Here is a 20957-nt window from a genome sequence, read left to right as displayed (position 1 = left end):
TATTGTCTAGGCAGAAATCACCTGTAATGTGCTGAAATGTTGAGATTATTCTCTTAGAAAAAAATCTTAATTTAGTTAGCATATTTCTCTGTTAAGTAAAAATTCTTGATAAATGATTCCAAACCTTCGTTAATGTTTAATGTCCTATAATTATTTGATTTTTATCACATCGTTTATTAGCTCTGAGACCAAGTGCATATATTTTTTGAGTTACTTTTTGAGAGTTTTATAGTAACTTGTTTAAAGCACACTCGTTCAGGTATGTGACAGGTTCAAGGCTGAGAAACATTATTCTAGATTACATAGAATAAAAAAAAAAATAGAGCTTGCTTTTTTGGAGTTTCCAAGTATTTTACATTTTAGGTTTTCTGAACCACTTAAAATCCAATTAAACTTGTTTTTCTAAGTTTTAAGGGCTTTTTTTTCTATTTCAGATTTTCTGTTGTGATTTGCTTTCTTTGTAATATCAGAAGTTATATGAGGATTCAGACCTGCACTCACCGAAGAAAGAGTGCATGTTTAATAAAGATGGAATTTATCAACCTGCAACATTAGAGATCTTTCAACACTTAAAAGTTGGGTGTTAGTTGGAGCTAAGGTGGAGTTTGTGGCCTGGTTTAAGTGTATACAAATAGTAAACAAGTTTATTTGGGAGATCTCGGAGCCATAATTAAAAGCAGCTGGAAATGTAAATTATAGCAGGCGTGAGTAGTTGTGAAAATTTAGGGCAGGTAACATTGATCTAAAGAGACAGGTATAAGTAACAAAAATCTTTTGAATAACTAGAAAACAAGGTAATTTGATTTTTTAAATCAAGTATTGGGAAAAATTCAGGGAGAGTGGAAACACATATAGATGAATATATATCAGATTCAAGAACGATACCAGGCTGCCAATGATGAAAATTTTTACAAAGTATGAGATATTATAAAAACAGCTTTACTGAGGCATAACCTACATAAAATAAATTACATGTATTTAAATTATACAATTTGTTGGGTTTTGGCTTATGTATACACCCGTGTGAAACCATCAATACAATCAAGATAATGAACATAGTCATTACTCCCATAATTTCCCTTTGTGCCCATTAGATTCCCTTTTCTCTCCTTACCTTTCAAACTTACCCTCTGCCTCCATGCAATCAATATATGTTTTCTGATACAACAGATTATTTTGCATTTTTCTTGACTTTTATATAAATGGAATCATATAGTATGTGCTTTTTTTTTTTTTGGTTTCTTTGACTCCACATAATAATTTGAGATTCATTCAAGTTGTGTTTATCAATACTTTGTTCCTTTTTTATTGCTGAATTGTATTCTATTATGTGGGCATTGCACAATTTGTTTATCATATCATTTGATGGGCACTTTGGTTTTTTCTTGTTTTTGGATATTACACAAAATCTGCTTTTAACCTTCATGTACAAGTCTTTGTGTGGACATGCGCTTTGACTTGTTCTGCAGGAATAACTAGGCGTAGGATATCTAGGTTTCGAGGTAGATGTATATTTCAATTTTTAAAACGGTGCCAAATTTTTTCCAAAGTTTGTACCATTTTATAGCAGTGCTTGTATACTGTACCGGCAGTGTCTAAGAGCTGAATTTTCTTCACATCATCCTCAACACTTGGTATGGTCAGTCTTTCTAATTTTAGACACTCTGGTGGGAATATAGTAATATCTCCTTGTGATTTTAATGTGTTTCCATAACAACTAATGTTGTTGGACATCTCTTCGTGTATTTATTATATTCGTTATTTGCCATGTGCATATCTTTTTTGGTGGTATCCTTCAAATCTTTGGCTTTTTTTTTTTTTTTTGGTTGTTTGTCTTCCTTCTGTTGAATTGTAAGAGTTCTTTATATGGTCTACATACAAGTCCTTTGTCAGAAATATGTTTTACAGATTTTTTTCCCCAAAGGTTTATCTTTTAACTTCCCTAACAGTTTCTTTTCTTTTGCCTATGTTCATGAGAGATATAAATCTATAGTTTTCTTTCTTGTAACATCTTTGTTTTTGATATCAATGTCATGCTGGCCTCATGGAATGTACTGGGAAGTGTTTCCTCCTCTTCGTTTTTCCAGAAGACTTTGTACAAAATTGACATTAGTTTCTTCCTTAAATGTTTTGTAGAATTCATGAGAGAAGCCACTTGGGCCTAAGTTCTGTTTATTTTAACTAAAAATTCTATTTCTTTAGTAGACACAGTGCTGTTCATGTTACTTGTTTCTTCTTGAATGAGCTTTGGTAGTTTTTGGCTTTCAGGAAATTTGTTCATTTCATCTAAGTTGTAGAATTTATTGATATAAGTAGTTGATAATATTTCTTTGTATCTTTCTTTTCATGTATGTAGATCTATAATGATGTTCTGTCTCTAGTTATGATATTGATAACTTGTGTCTTCTCTTATCTCTCTCCCTGTTTTTATTCCAGATCAATTTAGCTTGAGGTTTACCAGTTTTATTGATCTCAAAAAAGTGACTTTTGGTTTCATTGATTTCTCTATTTTTGTTATCATTTATTTTCTATTTCATTGATTTCTGGTCTTTATTATTTCTTTTCTTCTTCCCACGTCTACTTAGTTACTTGCTCTTGTTTTTCTAATTTCTTAAGATGGAAGCTGAGGTCATTGATTTGAGTCTTTATTTCTTTTCTAATATAGACCTTTTGTGCTATACATTTCTGAGCATTTTTAAGCTATGTCCCACAAAGCTTAATATGTTGTTTCCATTTTCATTCAGTTAAAATACTTTATAATTTTCTTTTTTATTCTTTGAATCATAGATTCTTTATCAGTGTGTTATTTAGTTTCCATATATTTCGGAATTTGCCAGATTTTTTTTTTGTTGTTGTTATTGATTTCTTTTTTTTTTTTTTCAGAAAATATGCGTTGTATGATTTGAACTTTTTAAAATTTGTTGAAACTTGTTTTATGGCCTGGCATATGGTCTATCTTGGTTAATGTTCTGTGCTCTTTGAAAAGAATGTATGTTCTGCTCTTTTTGGTATGAGAGTTGTATAAATGTTAATTTTAGAATCAACATTTGGTTGACGGTGTTGTTCAGGTCCTCTATATCATTAGTGGCTTTCTTTCTACTTCTTCTGCAGACTATTAAGAGAGATAAGAGGAATCCCTGACTATAATTGTGGATTTGTCTTTCTCCTGGAAGCTCTGTCAGTTTTTGCTTCATGTATTTTGAAGCTCTCATATAAACTACATAAATGTTTAGAATTATTATGTCCTCTTGATAAAGTCATTTTGTCCCTGGTGATAGCCTGTCCTCAGTAACATTGTCACTCATGTAGTTTAGATCCTTATTATCCTTTGCTTTGCTTATTTTAGCCATTATCTGGAAAATATTTCAGTGTTTTTCTTTGTCTAAATAACCTTTATTACTGTTGCCAGAGTTATTTTTTTAAAAGAGATCTGCTCATGCACTCACTTGCCTACAGAATAAAATACAGATCCTGTAAAATTATAGTCATGGCCCTTTACAATCTACTCCAAAATATTTTATATTACCCTCATTAAGGATAGGATGATGAATAAAGTGAAGTTAACAGCGTGACTGCAAGTTTGAAAATCATGAGTTCACTGCTTAATGAACTGTGTGACTAGTTCAGGTTGATTAACTGTCCTGTTCCTCTGTTTATCTATCTTAAAAAATGGGTATAATAAGAACAGTACCTATCAGATAGTATTATTTGAGTAACAAAATAGTTAATCCACATTAAGTACTTAGAACAGTGCCTAGGGCTCGGTGAACAACAAATGATGGCTTTAGCTTTCAGGGTTATTGTATTTAAGTTCTTGCCATACTTGACAATGATCATTATACGTCAACGCCTCTTCCTTGTTCGTTGTGTTTTAGTCATTTGTATCCTGGGCATTTTGACTATTATGATTATGTGAGAGACTCTGAGTCCCATTGACATTTTATATTTTAGCAGGCAGTCACCCTGCTTAGGTTTAGCAAACAAGTCCTGGCCTACTTTTGTAGGCCGTGGTTTCAACGAAAATTTAATTTTTACAGCCTTTATGGTGCTATTTTAGCCAGCTTGACTTACCGTGAGACTCATACTTGTTCCGGAGGAGGAGAAAGGAACTTCCTCAGGCCAGGCTGCTTCTAGTGGAGGAGCCAGTGGGGACAGTAGGGACGAAGAGGCTTCCCAGACTGGGTGCTTATTGTGGCAAAACCACCCTTGTAAGTGTTGTCTGGTGGCCCAGTGTCTCAAAATGGGAAAAGGGAGAGGGGGATGGGAGGAGAAAGGGGTTCTCAGGCCTTTGAAAAAGGAAAGAGTTTCTCTTGGTTGCTTATTATCAGTGGGGCTCCCCATTATCTCACTTGCTGGTGGGTCCCAGTTTGCTGTGTGTTGTCAAGGGGCTCCTTTTGATCAAGGGTAGGCAGGGGTCTGCTTGGACCACCTTCTGTTGCTAGGTTGGGAGATGGGAAAGAGTGGGCCTAGTCCCATTTGTTGGTTGTGTGTGTGGGGGGAGAGGGGGTTGATAGACTTCTTGCTACCCTGTTGTTCTTCCAGTTCTGAGGGCCCTAAGCAGTTTGCCTTCTACTTTCTACCTTTCAGAGTTCTCCTTTGGTGGCCTTTTGAGTTATTTTTAGGGATTATACTTGTACTTAGGGAGGAAGAATAGGGAGAAATGCATCTATGCCACATTGTCTGGACTAGAAGTCTCATTTTTATCATTTGGAATGCTCTATTTCACTATTAACTATCTCCAACTCTTTATCCTTTAACTTGTAGTTCAGCTAGTATGTTCTCCATGAGACCTCTCTTCAATCTAGTGCCCGCCTCCCTCCACATGTAGTCACTTTCAAGCATCTGCCTCATGGATTGTGCCTTCTTTATTGTTGTTGTGGTTGTCAGGTGTTGATGAGTTGATTTTTGATTTGTAGCCACCCCTTGCGACAGAGTAGGGCTGCCCTATAGGGTTTCTAGGCTGTGCTCTTTATAGGAGCAGATCGCCAGGTCTTTCTCCCACGAAGCCACTGGGTGTGTTCATAGGGCCAATCTTTTGTTTAGCAGTCTAGCACTTAACCATTATGCCACCAGGTCTCCTTTCTTTACTGTTACTATGAGTAAACTCTTCTTGCTCCTATCAGAGGCCACCCCCTTCACTAGGCACCAAATTCTATACCTTCCTGCCTACTGAAGGACACAGATTTGGCCTATCTCTTCTTTTCCTCCTGTATCATCATTTTTTTTCTCTTTCTATTCATTCTCATTAGTTGTCAAACACGCTTCTGTGTAATCCATCTTAAACAAACAAACAACATTGTTTTCACTTTCTCTTTCAGCTACTGCCCTATTTCATAGCTTTTCTTGACATCAAAATTGAAATGCTTTGCTCAGTGTATTCAAGTTTTCTCTGCTGATCTCTCTTGAGCCTGTACCAATAAGGCTTTCACTCTCACTGCTCCAGCGAAACTACTCTCGTAAGGGTCACTAGTGATCATTGTCAAAGCCAATAGTCAATTCCCAGTCCTCATTTTATTTAGCGTGATTAGTATCCTTTAATATGGTGGATCACGTGCATTTAACACTCTCTTCCTTGAAATAAAGGAGTCCTGTTGGTGCTGTGGTTAAACATACGGCTACTAACCCAAAAGTTGGGAGTTCGAACCCACCGGCTGTTTCATGGGAGAAAGATGTGGCAGTCTGCTTCTGTAAAGATTTATAGCCTTGAAAAACCTGTAGGGCAGTTCGGCTTTGTCCTATAGAGTCACTATGAGTTGAAATTGACTTGGTGACAAGGGGGTTGGAATTTTATTTTTTTGGTTCTTCCTTGCAATGCGTCCTCTCTTCCCTTGCTTTGCTTCTGGGATGCTTTTCTCCTATGTCATTGATTGATTATTCTCAATATTCGTTGGTGGTTTGTCCTCGTTTTCCCAGCCTCCCAATGCTGGAGAACCAAAGAATTCAGTTAATTCATCTTTTCTTTTCTCTACCCACTTTCTTGGTGAGCTCACTTAATTTTGTGGCATTTAATAGCATCTGTATGCTCATGAAGGAGCCCTAGTGGTGCAGTGGTTAAAGCGATCGACTGCTAACTGAAAGGTCGGTGGTTCAAAACCACCCGTGGCTCTGAGGGAGAAAGATGTGGCTGTCTGCTTCCCTAGAGATTTATAGCCTTGGAAACCCTCTGGGGTCACTATGAGTTGGAATCAACTCAGCAGTGTTTTTTTTTTTTAAACTCTTGAAGAATCTCACATGAGTTCTACAACTCTCTGGGGTACCACATGGAGCTATTTCATAACAAAACATTTTCCACCATATGAGGTGATATGCAGACTTTCCTTAGAGACCTCATCTATTCTTCAGGGCCAAATTTCTCTTGTCCAAATGTGGAAAGGAGAATGTGCAAGCCACACAGGATGTTACAGACTTCTCCCTGCTGTGATTGTACCTCTTGATTGCTTATGTACTTGGAATTATTAATAAAATCTGATGCTTGGTAAAGCTTGTTGCTTAGTAAAGTCTCTGATATGTGTGGTTCTGAATGATAATTTTATAATTTCTGATGTGCTTTGATGGTAATTTGGTGGGTTTTTGACACAATTGCATGTATTTTCTCCACGAGTTATGAGCGTGGCACCCTCAACTCAGAGTAAGGAGGATGGGAATGGGAGTTAAAATATAATGTTTAATAAAGGTTTTGACTAGTCTGCTGGGAGAATGAAAAGAGGAATCTGACCAGGGAAGTGTAAAGTGATTTCAAAGGTACAGTTGGAGCCCGGTGGCATGTGCTTAAGAGCTTGGCTGCTAACCAAAAGATCGGGAATTCAAATCCACCAGCTGCTCCTTGGAAACCCTATGGGTTAGTTCTACTTTGTCTCACTATGAGTTGAAATTGACTGGATGGCAACAGGTTTTTTTTTTTTTTTTTTTTTCTTTTTAAGGCAAGTCAATGTGATGTTCAAATGGAACTGGACCAAAAACCCACTGCTGGAGAATCCATTTGGATTCATAGTGACCCTATAGGACAGAGTAGATCTACCTCATAGGGCTTCCAAGGCTGTAATCTTTATGGAAGCAGACTGCCACATCATTCATCCACAGAGTGGCTGATGGATTTGAACAGCCTAGTTTTGGTTGGCAGCGGAGCGCTTAACCATGCAGATGGAACAGGTAGGTTAAATTACTAGGAAGCAGAAGATGTAGAATGTGAAGAAGGTGCCTGCCCTCCACCCTGCACTAGAACGCTGTGTTTCTTTGGGGCCATGTTACTGTAACTAAAAAATATTTGCGGGAGACTAAGCATAAGTTAGGGACTTGACTCAACGTTATGTCACATGTTGAATGGCCAAGAGATTGGAGATATTTACCTGAGACAGGCCTTAGGTGATTGAGCTAGAATCAATGATTGGAAGTTATGGGGAAACATTTTATTATAACATAATGAGGTATTTTTAAAAGCTGCCCAAAGACAGGAAGTATGGGCTTAATCTAGAGATTTTATTGCCCCTGGAAATTTTAGTGCGGTAAATCTAAGGTGAGGACTAAGAATGTGTATTTAAACAAAGTAATACAAAACACTCCAGGGTAATCTGTTGTGTAGCCAGATTTGGGCACCTCTTTGACTCAGTGGCACTGGGTTTTGTTTGGGCATTGGATGAGGAGCCCTGGTAGTGTAGTGGTTCAGAATTTGGCTATTAACCAAAAGGTTGGCAGTTCAAATCCACCGTCTGCTCCTTGGAAGCCCTATGGGACAGTTCTGTCCTATAGGATCACTATGAGTCAGAATCAACTTGAAGAAATGGGTTTGGTTGTTTTTTTTTTTTTTTTTTGTCTTTTATAGTTGGAGGATGTAGAGGAGATTTGAGCCTCAGGTGGTTGAATTAGATGATTGCTCAGATCCTTTACAAGCCGCGATAGTCTGAGTCTGCAGTTGACCACAAACTGGAGCAACAGCAGCTGTTGGTTTCAATGAGTACAGTCCCTTTCTGCAGGCTTTCTTTATAGCTTTCTGTAACAGCTGGCCTTGGATTATTAGTTTACTTTTTGTGACTGCCCAGCACTTGGCCTGCTCATTGCTTATGAAATACAACTCACTTGTGGGACTTTAATCAGATGGTGGCAAGCCTGACATAAATGAGCTGTCTAGATCCTCATCAGAGCTGAGCTGTCCCTGAAGTGCTTGAGTCAGAAATATGAGCAGGAGTGCACAGCAAGATAACATGTGTAATAAAGTCACCTGGGAATTCAAATTTCGTAGGGCCTCAACCCCAGCAGAAGGCTGAGCTTGTCATGGGCTGATCACCTTTCTTCATTGTCATTATTGGCCATTATGTTAATATTCACAAATCTAGGCATAGAATCCAAAGCAGTGACTGTGAGAAAACTCTCTTCACATTATCATGGAAAGGGAAAGTTACAGCCAACATTTCTTTCTATAAAGGGCATTTACGACAGAACCAGGGGAGTCATCCCTTCACAAAAAACAAATAAATAAATAAATCCCTTGACCTCCAGTTGATTCTGACTGATAGTGATCCTATAGGACAGAGTAGAACTGCCCCATAGGGTTTCCAAGAAGTGGTTGGTGGATTTGAACTGCCGAACTTTTGGTAGCTGCTGAACGCTTAACCACTGTGCCACCAGGACTCAGAGATAGAACAAATGCTTCCTCCCATGATGTCCTGTCAGACCTTAAATATTTTGTAGCCAAAAAGTTGGGACAGCCAGCACCTCTGAGGCCTGACAGGTTGGATTCAGATTTAAACAATTTTCTTCTTTCAGTTGTGTACTTCTCAAGAAAGGATGCTGCTCTCTCTGCAACCATGATCACAAATTCTGATTTTTTATTTTAGATATCCTCCTGGCCAGTGTTTCCCAAGTATTCATGATGATAAGAGTTGTCTAAGGACACTTGTCAAAAATACAACTTCTTAGGCCCTCCTCTGGAAATTCCGATTTAGTGGCTCTAGTTTTTAGGGTAGGCCTGATTATCTGTATTTTTAACAAGCACTCCAAATGATTCTCTAGTTAGTTGTTCCCAAGGTTGGCTTCTCATTGAAATCACCCAGAGAGCTTGTAGCACAAAGAGATTCTTAGGTCTCAACCTGTACATACTGATCAACAACCTGAAAGGGGGAATTGAGGAATCTATATTTTCCAGTCCTTCGAAGAATTCTGATGTGTAATTCCTATGAAACTTGAATACCTCAGGATTTTACTTCAAATAAGTGAAGATACATGATTTGGACCTGTAGGAATGGTTGCCTCATTAAGTATGAGAAGAATAGTGACACTTATTCTACTTTTTTTTTTTTTAAATGCTGTTTTTCCACCATGAAAAGATAAATGAAAGCTTGGTAGCATTAGTAATTTTGTACATTTAAAAAAAAAATGCCTGTTGTGTTTTTTTTCTTTTCTTTTTTTTTTTTATTTTACAGTTCTTCACAAAGAATCATGATGAAGTCCTCCTGTACTAACTTGGGGAAAAATTCACTTTGACTGAAACTCTAACTTTTCTCTAGAACAGGGTTCCTCAACCTCAGCACTATTGATATTTGTTGTTGTTAGGTGCTGTCTCATACGTTCCAACTCATAGTGACCCTATGTACAACAGAATGAAACAATGCCTGGTCCTTTGCCATCCTCACAATGGTTGTTATGCTTGAGCCCATTGTTGCAGTCACAGTGTCAATCCATCTCATTAAGGGTCTTCCTCTTTTGCAGTGACCTTTTACTTGTGTGATGTCTTTCTCCAGGGACTGGTCCCTCCTGATAACAAGTCCAAAATATGTGAGATGAAGTCTCACCGTCCTTGCCTTTAAAGACCATTCTGGCTGTACCTCCTCCAAGACAGACCTGTTAGTTTTTCTGGAAGTCCATGGTGCATTCAATATCTTTTGCCAACACCTTAATTCAAAGGCATCAGTTCTTCCTTGGTCTTCCTTATTCATTGTCCAGCTTTTACATGCATATGAGGCAATTGAAAACACCACTTGGGTCAGGCACACTTTAGTCCTTAAAGTGACATCTTTGCTTTTTAACACTTTAAAGAGGTCTTTTGCAGCAGATTTGCCCAATGCAATGTGTCATTTGATTTCTTAATTGGTGCTTCCATGGGTGTTGATTGTGGATCCAAGTAAAATGAAATCCTTGACAACTTCAGTCTTTTCTCCATTTATCATGATATTGCTTCTAGATAATTCTGTTTTGAGGAGCTATCCTATGAATTGTAGGGTGTTTAGCATCCCTGGCCTCTACCCACTAGATGCCATTAGCACATACCCCACCCCATCCCTGCCAGGTGGACAACCAAAAAATGTCTCTAGACATTGCCAAATATGCCACTGCTATAGAGACAAAAAAAAAAAAAAAAATTTTTTTTTTTTTTTTATAGAGACAGGATAGAGCACTGAATGTAATTTAATCAACCTTTTAAGACCTTTTTGCTGGAAATTAAAAGAGCTGTAGTAATCACCTGATCTTTTTTCTTGTGGCCGCTCCAGGCTCCACGACAATATAGACTCCCAAGCTTGATCTTAGTAGGACATAAGTGCTATGCAAATAGAGAAAGGAGGTGGTTGGAATGTTGTTTTTTGAATTGTAAAGATGTTTGCACTCTTTGGAGGTCACAGGACTCTGCTCCGGATGTAGCACCTTAGGCCAATTCATCATGATTTTATACAAAGACAAATTTTGTTGATAGCCTGATCCTTTTTCATTATTACAAAAAAACAAAAAACCTCTAAAAAAATACTTGAATATTTGGATAGGTCCTACAGGCATGGTTTTCAGATAAAATTAGAAAAATGTATCTTCAACCTAACAAGCATTAAGTTCTTGGGCATATATAAATAAATTAGGTAACATATATAAATTAAAGTCCAATAAAATATGCTGGGAGCCAGGCTGCAAGGGCGGCCCCTCTGCACCCACTGTTTATGCTGGGGGCAGTGGGTGCAGAGGGGCCGCCCTTGCAGCCTGGCTCCCAGCAAAAATATGTGATTGGTAGAACAATAATGTTTAAGAAGGGTTCAGTGATTTGCTTATTTTATTTTTGAGAGCTTTATTATAAATGATAATCTTTGCCAGGAATTGTCATTTATATGAACTTAAATGATCCAAATATCATTTGTGAAATAAAAACCTACTAAATAAAGCCTTAGTGTGACATATATGTGTGTAAATTACTGAGTCCACTATGCTTCAGATGGATGGCTTTACATATTTTATTTCTTTAAATCCTCATATAAATATCTAAGATAATACTATCAGAAGGTGACAAGCACAACAATTTGACCTAATACATTGCATTATTACTACTATTTTACTGTAAAAAAAAAAACAACTTTAAATTTAAACTTAAAGTCTTCCTATTTAAATAGTGGAAGAATGTGTTTATTATTACACGAGACATGAATTTTCAGACCCAAGTCTTCCATTTCCTAAGACCAATGTTCCTCCTCTCCTATCCCTGACTATAAATTATAGTTATCATAATTTTTTATTTAATTTTTAAAATTTAACTGAATTTTAAAAATTACCAAAGTTAATTGACCTGAATTACACAGCTAGTAACTGATAAGCCGTAATTTGAGCCTATCTCTCTAGGTCCCATGGTTTATTATTCCAAAGCTTCATAAGGACATGAAAGACAGTGCTCTTAAAAATAATAATAATAATAATAATAATTTGGAAATGGATTAGTAACCTTTGGGAACTATTGCCAATGATCTGTGGGGACTCTGTACTGCTGAGAGGGGCTTCGGGTAGCCCGGCATGACAAAAGAAATTAAGAAGCATGTTGTTTTTGTGTCTAAAATGAAAGTCCATGTGGAAAACTACAAGATTTGTTTCAGCAATGCCCAGGCCTACATAATCGAGGTTTATGATTTTCTTGGTCATCATAACAGACTGCTTTTGCCTCCTCAGAGACTGGTCAAAAATTAGGTCATGATGATCCCCTTCACAAAATAGTCTTACTAACTGTTTGACGGTCAGGGCTACATTTTTGTACCTTCACTGATCCTTGGGCTCAGTACTACTAGTGGATTATCCTAGTTTATATCAGTATTAAGGAGCATTCCTTTGATATCTAGAAGACTACTGGAACTTAGAGAACCATTTATGACTCTTAAAAAAAAATAATTTCTCTTATTTAGTGACAGAAGTTGCCTATTAATTTCGCGACATAACCTGCCAGACCTATGTCTATTCCATTGTCCAAGACTATTGTCTTCTCCCCTATCCATCACATGCAGTGTTGTAGTTAACATTATTAAAATTATTCTGGCCCTTCCGTTCCAGTAGCTCTTGACGGACTTGAAATAGTTTTCGGACATTCACGGAAATGTTTATTAATTGGCAAACAGCTCTTCTAGATTAAGTTGGGGGAAAAATAAAACCTTCATATTACAGTGGCCATTAAATATCAAAGATTGTAAACAATACTAAGACCTACCTGAACATGTGAACTGATTTGAAACATCTAATTCCACAAGAATCATTTTTCATGTTCCCTTTAGAAAATAGCTTTCATAGATAAGCAGGGCTCATTGAACATTGCCATGGGCAAAAGGGTTACATTAGACATCAAGAAGTCAAGATATAATGTAATACCTTACATTGCACAAGTATTTGCATTTTTCAAAATGTTTTAAAATATATCTTATCACCAAGAAAGAACAGTAAGGAGTTTTCATTCAGTCATTTTAGTTAATTGCCTTTGATATATTGTTCACTGTCCTGCAGTTGCTCCAAAATGGGAACATTTCAGAGAAAAATGTGTTTGGCCTCCTGAAGAGAAATTAATTGTAGTTTCACTACTGGAAAACTTGTCCCTTGTAACCCAAATCACTGAATTTTCCTGAGGTTTGTCTCTCTTACCAGTAAGGAAGAAATTCAGAAAGAAAGTAATATGTAACCAACAATGTCTGTGATGAAAATGGAGTGGCAGTCAGGTACTTTGGAATTATATGGAGCATTTATTAAAAATACAAAATCACCAGAGAGGGGGCTCATTAATTTTTGTTTTTGACAAGTGCCTCCAAGTGATTCTCATATGAACTAAGGTTTCAGAACCAATGCCTTAGTGAATCAGAAGAACCTGAGGACTCTCTTTAGGTAGCAAGTGTCCACAAATGGTGAAGAACTTAAGTTAGGAGGTAGCCAGCAGAGGGATGGGCATTATTGGCGTTCAGATTAGGAGGTCTGGAACATAGAGGTTACTCCTGTTGAGACTGAGGGTATCCAGAAAGAGCTGTATGCTTTCTACACTACACTACACACCAGAGGAAGAAATAGGGTGATCCGCATAATCAGAAGTTTCCCCAGAACTTATCTCAGTGTGGAGCATGGGGCAAGAGGTCCATTCTTTTAGGGCCCATGATTGACTGGAGAGCTTGAGAAAATTGTGCCCTTAAGACACTGAGAAGCTGTGGGACGTTGTTGGGTTTCTGGGGACTGTAAAGTGATGTATAAGGTTTGGGATTTGGGTAACACAGTATGTTGATTGTAGATCATATGCTTGCCTGTGTGATTTTTTTTTTTCCCCTCCTTTTAATTTAACCTTACAACATTAAATTGAATGTTTGCATGTGAGAAATACTAGGTTGTCCAATAGGTTATGTTTACCTGAGTTTCTGGGTGGGGACTCACACTAAAATGTATGATAATTTCTCTTTGTCATCAAGTAACCCAGTTTCATCATGCATTGGCACCTATGACTAAAAGTTTACATATAAGACTTGATTTTCATAGCTTAAAAATTGTACTGGGCTTTCTTAGGGAAACCTTGGTTTGGCTTTGTGAACTCACTTTCCCTGTACTGGCAATGCAAAGATTGGTCCCTACCTTCAAAGACTTCTTAGTGAAGTGGGAGAAAAGGAATAAATGTGCCATTACCGTACAATGTAATAGCAATTATGATAGAGGTCAGTGCAGGTTTCCTTGAGCTCATAGAGGAGAGTTTACCAGTCCAACCTGGGGCCAGTACGGGGAAGATTTTATGAGGAGGTAAGCCTTGAACATATAGGAATATGCTAGGTAAATGAGGAGGTGGTAGTGATGGGTGAGAAGTTTTTCAGGCAGAAGGGCACCGTGAGAGAAAAGATAGGAGGAGATACAGATCATGTAATGATCTTATATCTACAAATAATAGTTCAATTTGGTTGAGGCATGGATTTTAAGAGGAAGAGTGTTGAGAGAGGCTGCTGCTGAAGAGGAAGGCAGAAGTTCGTGAAGGGCCTTATTTGGATTCTAAGGATTTTAATTTTATCATGAAGCCAGTAGATGTCTGTTGAATGATTTGGGGTAGGAAGCTAATAATGATCAGATACGCATCTTAGAAAGAATTCTCTGATAGCAGTGCAGGGGGTGTATTTCAGGTAGTGGAGATGGGATATAGAGATACCCAGTAGATATCTACCACAATAATACAATTGAGATATGACGAGGATGAAAGTCGAGCACTGACAGCAGGGATAAAGAAGACATGAAAGATCGGCTGGCTATTAGGGCTCTATCAAGGGTGTAAAAATGGCATGACGTCAGATCTGGTCTAACTTCAGGAGGAGAGGTGAGAATAAGATAAGCATCAGCCCAAAGTTGGTCAGACATACTGGAGATCAGACATACCTCCTCCGCTTTCCAACCTTTTTATCAATTCTGACACTAGCTGTCCCTCCCATGGCATTCTCTACTTCTCTGCTTGGTTCAATAATTCATTGCAATGGCTACACAGAACTCACAGACTATACTCACGATTATGTTTTTTTTTTTTTTTAGTGAAGTAACAGGCTACAATTCAGGGTCAGGGTCAACTTGGAAGTAACAGGAAGAACTCAGGATACAGTTCCTCAATCAGGACAGCTTCTTCTTTGGCCACGCCCAGAGGCAAGCCTCTGTCACTGGGCCCTGCTTGAACCTGGCCTTTTATTCTCAGCCTTGGCCCTTACTCTTGGCCTCAGCCTCTGCTCAGCCTGGCCTCTCCTCTGCTCAGGCAAGTGTTGCAGCTCTTTCTTTAGCTCTGCCAACAAGTACCCAGAGGCACCCCACTCCATGAGAAAGCCTCCTGCTGAAAGGTTCTCAGCTCTCTTGCTCTGTGGGTCAGCATGCCCACTGTAGCCACCTTGCTCTGTGGGCTAGGAAGCCCAATGAGCTGCCTTGAGCACCGGTCTCCTCATTCTGCTGCCGTCATTTCTCTGCCATGCTTGCTGCCACTTCTTGCCATCGTATGCTGTCTCCAGTGTTACAGCTCTCTCTGTCTCCTGGGTCTAGGAGGTTCTCAGTGCAGGGACCCCAGGCCCTATTCCTGGCTATTCTTCTTGATCATAATGAGGTTTCCCTCCAACCGCTGAGATTGGCTCCCTTTAAGCCTAGTGGGATGGCAAAACTGACTAATCCCCTATGAGAGTTCCAAGCACCTTAGTGCATAGTCCCACTCTTACAAGCATTCCATGTAACTTATTTGCATTAATAGCCTGTCCAATCCTCTTGGTAGGCCACAAGCACCTTATTTGCATCGTCCCACCCAATCATTTCATGAGAGTTAAAAGACCATGACTAGAAGGACCATATAATAGCAATTCACTGCACTGCAGAGGGACTTTCATGTTAACCAGGAGACAGGATCACGCACTCAGAGTGAAGGAGGGGAATTTGAGAGGAATGGCAAAATTATGGCTAACTCCTGAGTTTAATCAGAGTGGGAGCTGATCAAAGTAAAATCTTCATGGTAAAAGTAATCTTTTAAAAGTAGCTTTGGTACTTTTCCAAGATTTCCTTTTGCAAACGTGGGCCATAGGTGGTCGCCAAGAGATTTGAGTACTCTGAAATGCCTTTTTCAATATTCTGTACTTTTCACCATTACCCTTTCTGGCGATTTGAAAACTATGGGGGTGAGGACTAGTCTCCAGAAGCCTCAGGGAGATGTGTGTACCCACCAGCCATTGCTCTAAGATGGTAGCATATCACTTGGTATCCATTATTGGAATCACTGAGTCATGATGTTATGTTATATAGGACAGGTAATTATAATTATAAAAACTCTTTGTGGGCGGGTGAGAGCAAAAACAGTATCTGGGTTAGGAAGGGCAGCTGGAGAGCCACCAAGAGTGGAAGATATCAAAAAGGAGGGGATAATGTTAAGGGTGAACTTCATTTCACAATTTTGCTTAGAAACAGCACTGGATATAGCTATTGATGATTATTTATTTCTAGCAGTGCAGAAAGACTAGCTGAGGACCTAATTATTTTACAATGCTTCTTTTTTTTTTTATGTGATGTTCTCCCAGATCTCTTCAACTGTTTCCACAGAAGTATGTGATGAAAAATACTGAAATTCCAGTGGTAACATCTAATTCAGAAGCTCTTTTATTGTGAGATGAAGATTCTTTTTTTAAAAGATTTTAAACTGTGACTGTGCTGAAAAGTTGAAAAATGATTTGATTTGATTTCAGAAAGTTCTAGCCAATGGAAACAATGCTTGGTAAAGCTCCCACTCAGTGAAAGAGTTTTCCCATGAAAATTGCATTCCATGGAGAAGTTTTGTGAGGGACTTTATTTACCAGCTGGGCCAAACCTGGTGCAATATTAAATCTCACAGAGCTGACTTTTCAGGAGAAAAGGGCACGAATTTCTTTTAATGACTGGATGGATCATTAGGAATGTGATGCATAATTCATATGCACCTTCTATTTGTAAAATAATGGGCTTTCATGACTTGGATCTTTAGTTTCACAGAACTGGTTAGTATTTTGCACACCTGTGGAGAAGTAATAGCTTTCAAAGTCAAAACAATGATTTTTATCTCTTAGGAGAACCAATAAGACCTAATGTATCTAGGGCATTTACTACATGTTGAATGCTGCTGTAAGTGTTTTACATATGGTAAGTTGTTTAATCATCACAACCAGTCTATGCATTAGATTATTATGTTTATTTTACAAGTGCAGAACTAATATATAGAGTTTTAAAACTTGCCAGTTTGTATAACTAACACATGGTGAAGTTTCAAACTCAATCGTATCAGTGCAATTGTGGAAGATACTGTACTTCATTTGGCCAGCTTCCTGCTTGGATGGCAGTAACTCGTTGCTGCATTCCTTGGATACTGTGTATTATAAGAAACCTTCCCACTTTTAGCTCAGGCTGTCTTTTTTTTTTTTTTTGCCATCTACCTTCTTTTGGTGCTATGAGTCTCAAACTTATTTCAAAGCCTGTGTTCTTTCCTGTTCATCAGCAATATTTGGCTTTTGATCTCTGCTTTTAACGGTCAGCATCTACAGATTGTTGGTCTCAGAACAAAGCCCAAATAAGGGCCTTTGGCCACTCAGCATGGGGGGAGTATCTCGCCAGAATTAATGCTTAGCTATCATCCTAGGATGGGGGGATACCCCACAAAGTTTTGGAAAACTCTCTGTTAAATACATATTATACCCAGAATAAATGAAACCTGTTGCTGTTGAGTTGATTCCAACTCATAGAGACACTATAGGACAAAGTGGAGCTGCCCCATAGGGTTTCCAATGAGCAGCTGATAGATTCAAGCTGCCGACTTTTTGGTTAGCAGCCAAGCTCTTAACCACTACACTACCAGGGCTCCAAACCCAGAATAGTAGAATTAATTAAAAAAAAAATTTCTCTGTCCATTCAGAATCCTTGATAATTAATGTTCTGTCTTGTCTTTTAAATAATTTTTATAAAACATCAATTATATGGTAAAAATTAAAATTGTATTTTGAGTTATTAGAGAACTTTGTATTTCTTACTCTGTCTTTAAAGTATTGTTAGTCATATCTGTAACTCATTTGATGATGGACACTTTGTCAGGGTTCATTAGTGGTATGGCAGTCTTTCAACGAGCAATTTTTATTTACTTTATGGCAACTTAATTCAGAAAATTGTTTCCACAAAGACATTATGACAAATAAACAGGAGTTGCTTGCACACTTTGTCTTCATAGTATAAACCTTGACATAGTGTAAAACTCTTCTCTCAAGAAATACTATCCATGCACACAAAAATGTAAGGATGAAAAATGTTTGTATATATCATGTTAAAAAAAATAAATCTCTGTGCTTGTTAGTTTTATGCTGTAGAAACAAACCCTGAAGGGTACTGATAAATTGCCTTAAGGCAATTTTTCTTTTAGGCTATATATCCTAGAACATTTTAGTATGGAGTCATATATTCTCCTTCATTTGCTAAGGATACTGTCCTGGTGTCTCCGAGCTTGGGATTTATAAAGGAGCTATACGGTTCAGATGAGTCCTCTTGGAAGAGCTAAGTCTTAAGCTAGATGTTGAAATGGTTGATAAAGAAGGATATTCTGTGAGATGCAAAAGATATGAGAAAATAGAGAAGATAATTTAAAGTATTCTCCAAGAGGGTAATAAGGAGGAGGAACACTTGGGTAAGTCATATATGTTGCGCTACAAGAGATAAGCATGGGGAAAACAATGTAGGGTTTTGGATTAAGGACTGAGGCATTTAAATTCGATTCAATAGGCAGTGGAAAATTATATCCTTACAGATTTTCGTCTGTCAAGTGTGGTGAAAACAAAAGACTAATTCTATATCTTTGTGTGAGACAGATGGATAAGAGTAACAAAGACTGGTTTAGTAAATTTCATGTTCAAATTCCATTGTTTGGCACTAAGATACAGTGTTGGATGAATAAGAGATATTCCCTTCAACTCAACTCAGTCATTGTCTTGGGGACACTGAAGTACATGTAATACAAAGAAAGGTGCTACAAGAACAAAAAGAAAAAGATAATCATTTTAGTTTGAGGAACTGAGGAATACTTAATGGAAGAGGTGATTTTTAAACTGGGCCCTTCAAGGAGTAGTAGGGTTTCACTGAAGCCCTTGTGGTGCAGTGGTTAAGAGCTCAGCTGCTAACTAAGAGGCTGGCAGTTCGAATCCACCAACTGCTCCTTGGAAACCCTATGGGGCAGTTCTACTCTGTCTTATAGGGTCACTGTGAGTTGGAATAGACTCAATGGCAATTTTTTTTTTTTTTTTTTTAAGGGTTTAATGGGCAGAAGAAGGGCATTCCAGGTGAAAGGACCAGGGTTTGCCAAGGTGAGGGGTCAGCTTTTGGTAAGTGGTGGAGAGGGATAAAGGAGCCCTGGTAGTGCAGTTGTTAAGCGCTGGGCTGCTAACTGCAGTTTAAACCCCAAACCCACTAGCTGTTCTGTGGGAGAAAGATATGGCAGTCTGCTTCCATAAATACTACAGCTTTGGAAACCCTATGGCACAGTTCTACTCTGTCCTATAGAGTCACTATAAGTTGTAGTCTACTCGACAGCAATGTGTTCTTTTTTCTTTTTTTAACAGGAGGGGGATTTAGATCCAAGTTTCCTGATACCAGGTTTATTGCAGCACACATGCAAAATGACAGAGAAATAACCATTGGAACTGATTGATTGGTAGACTATGGAGAGAATCAGCATGGAGAAGAGTAAATGGCTTACCTGAAAAATATCTTAATTCTTAACCTTTGCTTTTAAAGAGATGATATTTCCTACGTTGGTTGATGAGCTAGTTATGAAAAAAGCCAACTGCTGAGATATACTATTAAACTGCTGTATCTAAATTTGAAATCAGTTGGTCTAGTCATGCCCCATTTACTTGTTATTTGAATGGACAATAATGAACCTATCTTCTGTAACGAATAGAAATGAATGAGCTCTTTGTAAAAAGGATCCATATTCTACCAAGTTCATGTTTACTCATAATGTTGTTACAAGGACAAAAGGGAGAAAAGAATTCTTTAAGGAATTATCATAGGATGTTTAAGGAAACAAAAAATTAATACAACACTACTATTTTTCATTGTACAGTCCTTTTTTTTTTTGTTAACAACCACAAGTAGTTTCAAGCGTCTTATTCATGGTGACATCAATCTTTGCAGTGTTCTTATGAGTCCTATAGGTGGGGAGAATTACTATTAAGAAGAAAAGAAATTTAATACATTTATTGGTTGCAAGAAAAAGATGCACAAAGACAGGAGCTTTGTAGTAAAAACACTTTAGTTTGAAATATTATGCATAATAACAGGGAATAAAGAATTATCCAAGGGAGGAAAAAAATTAAATCTAACTACTGTATGGGAATATGGAAATGTTTTCCCATAATAAGTAAAAATAGAAAATAAAGCATAATGAAGATTAAAAATGGAAAAATTCATGACCCTTCAGCTAAATTCAATAAACATTTATTGAGTGCCTAATGAATTTAAACTTTAATCATTTTCTGTTTCCAGTTATATTGAAAAATGCTACTTTTTTAAGTGACAAGTATTAAACATTTTTTTAAAATGCTGAAGAAATTTCCTTGGAAAATATAACCAGTATAGAAAAATGAGCTTTAATAATCCTTCTGGTTGTGGGTGGTTGGGAGGAAGGAGAAGCAGTAAAAATTCTTAGTAGGACCTCTGCTGAAGCGTTACGTAAATTGCAAAAAAGAAGACAAAGAACCTCTATCTTTAAGTGCAGATTATGGAAAGGTGTTGAATAGGGGATCATGACTAGCTCTTCATCTTTACTATGGACAAATAAAGGAAAAAAATAAAACATAGCTTGAGTAATTTTTACTTGGTACACAGAAAGATAATAATCATTGCCTAATTTTTTTTTTTTAATGCAATGCTAGATTGGGCTATTAAAGCAGGTTGCAGAGCATCTTTTAGGCAAGTAGGGGTAAAGATATGGGGGTATGTGGCTCTTTCTCTATATATGCATATATATATATATTATATATATAAAGACTATTTTTAAGAGATGATTAATTCTTATCGAAATTTTGAAAATATGGGAGTGGGGAGAAAGTTCACTGATAAATTGCTCTTCTATTGATTTCCTCAGTTTTTCTGAGTTTACAAGTCTAAGAAAATGTTCTTATATTAAAATTTACTGTTCCTAGTAATCAAAAATGTGCCCAAGACAGTTAATTGAAGGTGGAAAAATGTGATTTGTG

The sequence above is a fragment of the Loxodonta africana genome, chromosome 10 (genome assembly GCF_030014295.1).
Source record: "Loxodonta africana isolate mLoxAfr1 chromosome 10, mLoxAfr1.hap2, whole genome shotgun sequence".
In the NCBI taxonomy this organism is placed as follows: domain Eukaryota; kingdom Metazoa; phylum Chordata; class Mammalia; order Proboscidea; family Elephantidae; genus Loxodonta; species Loxodonta africana.
Note: the sequence above shows the minus strand (reverse complement) of the source record.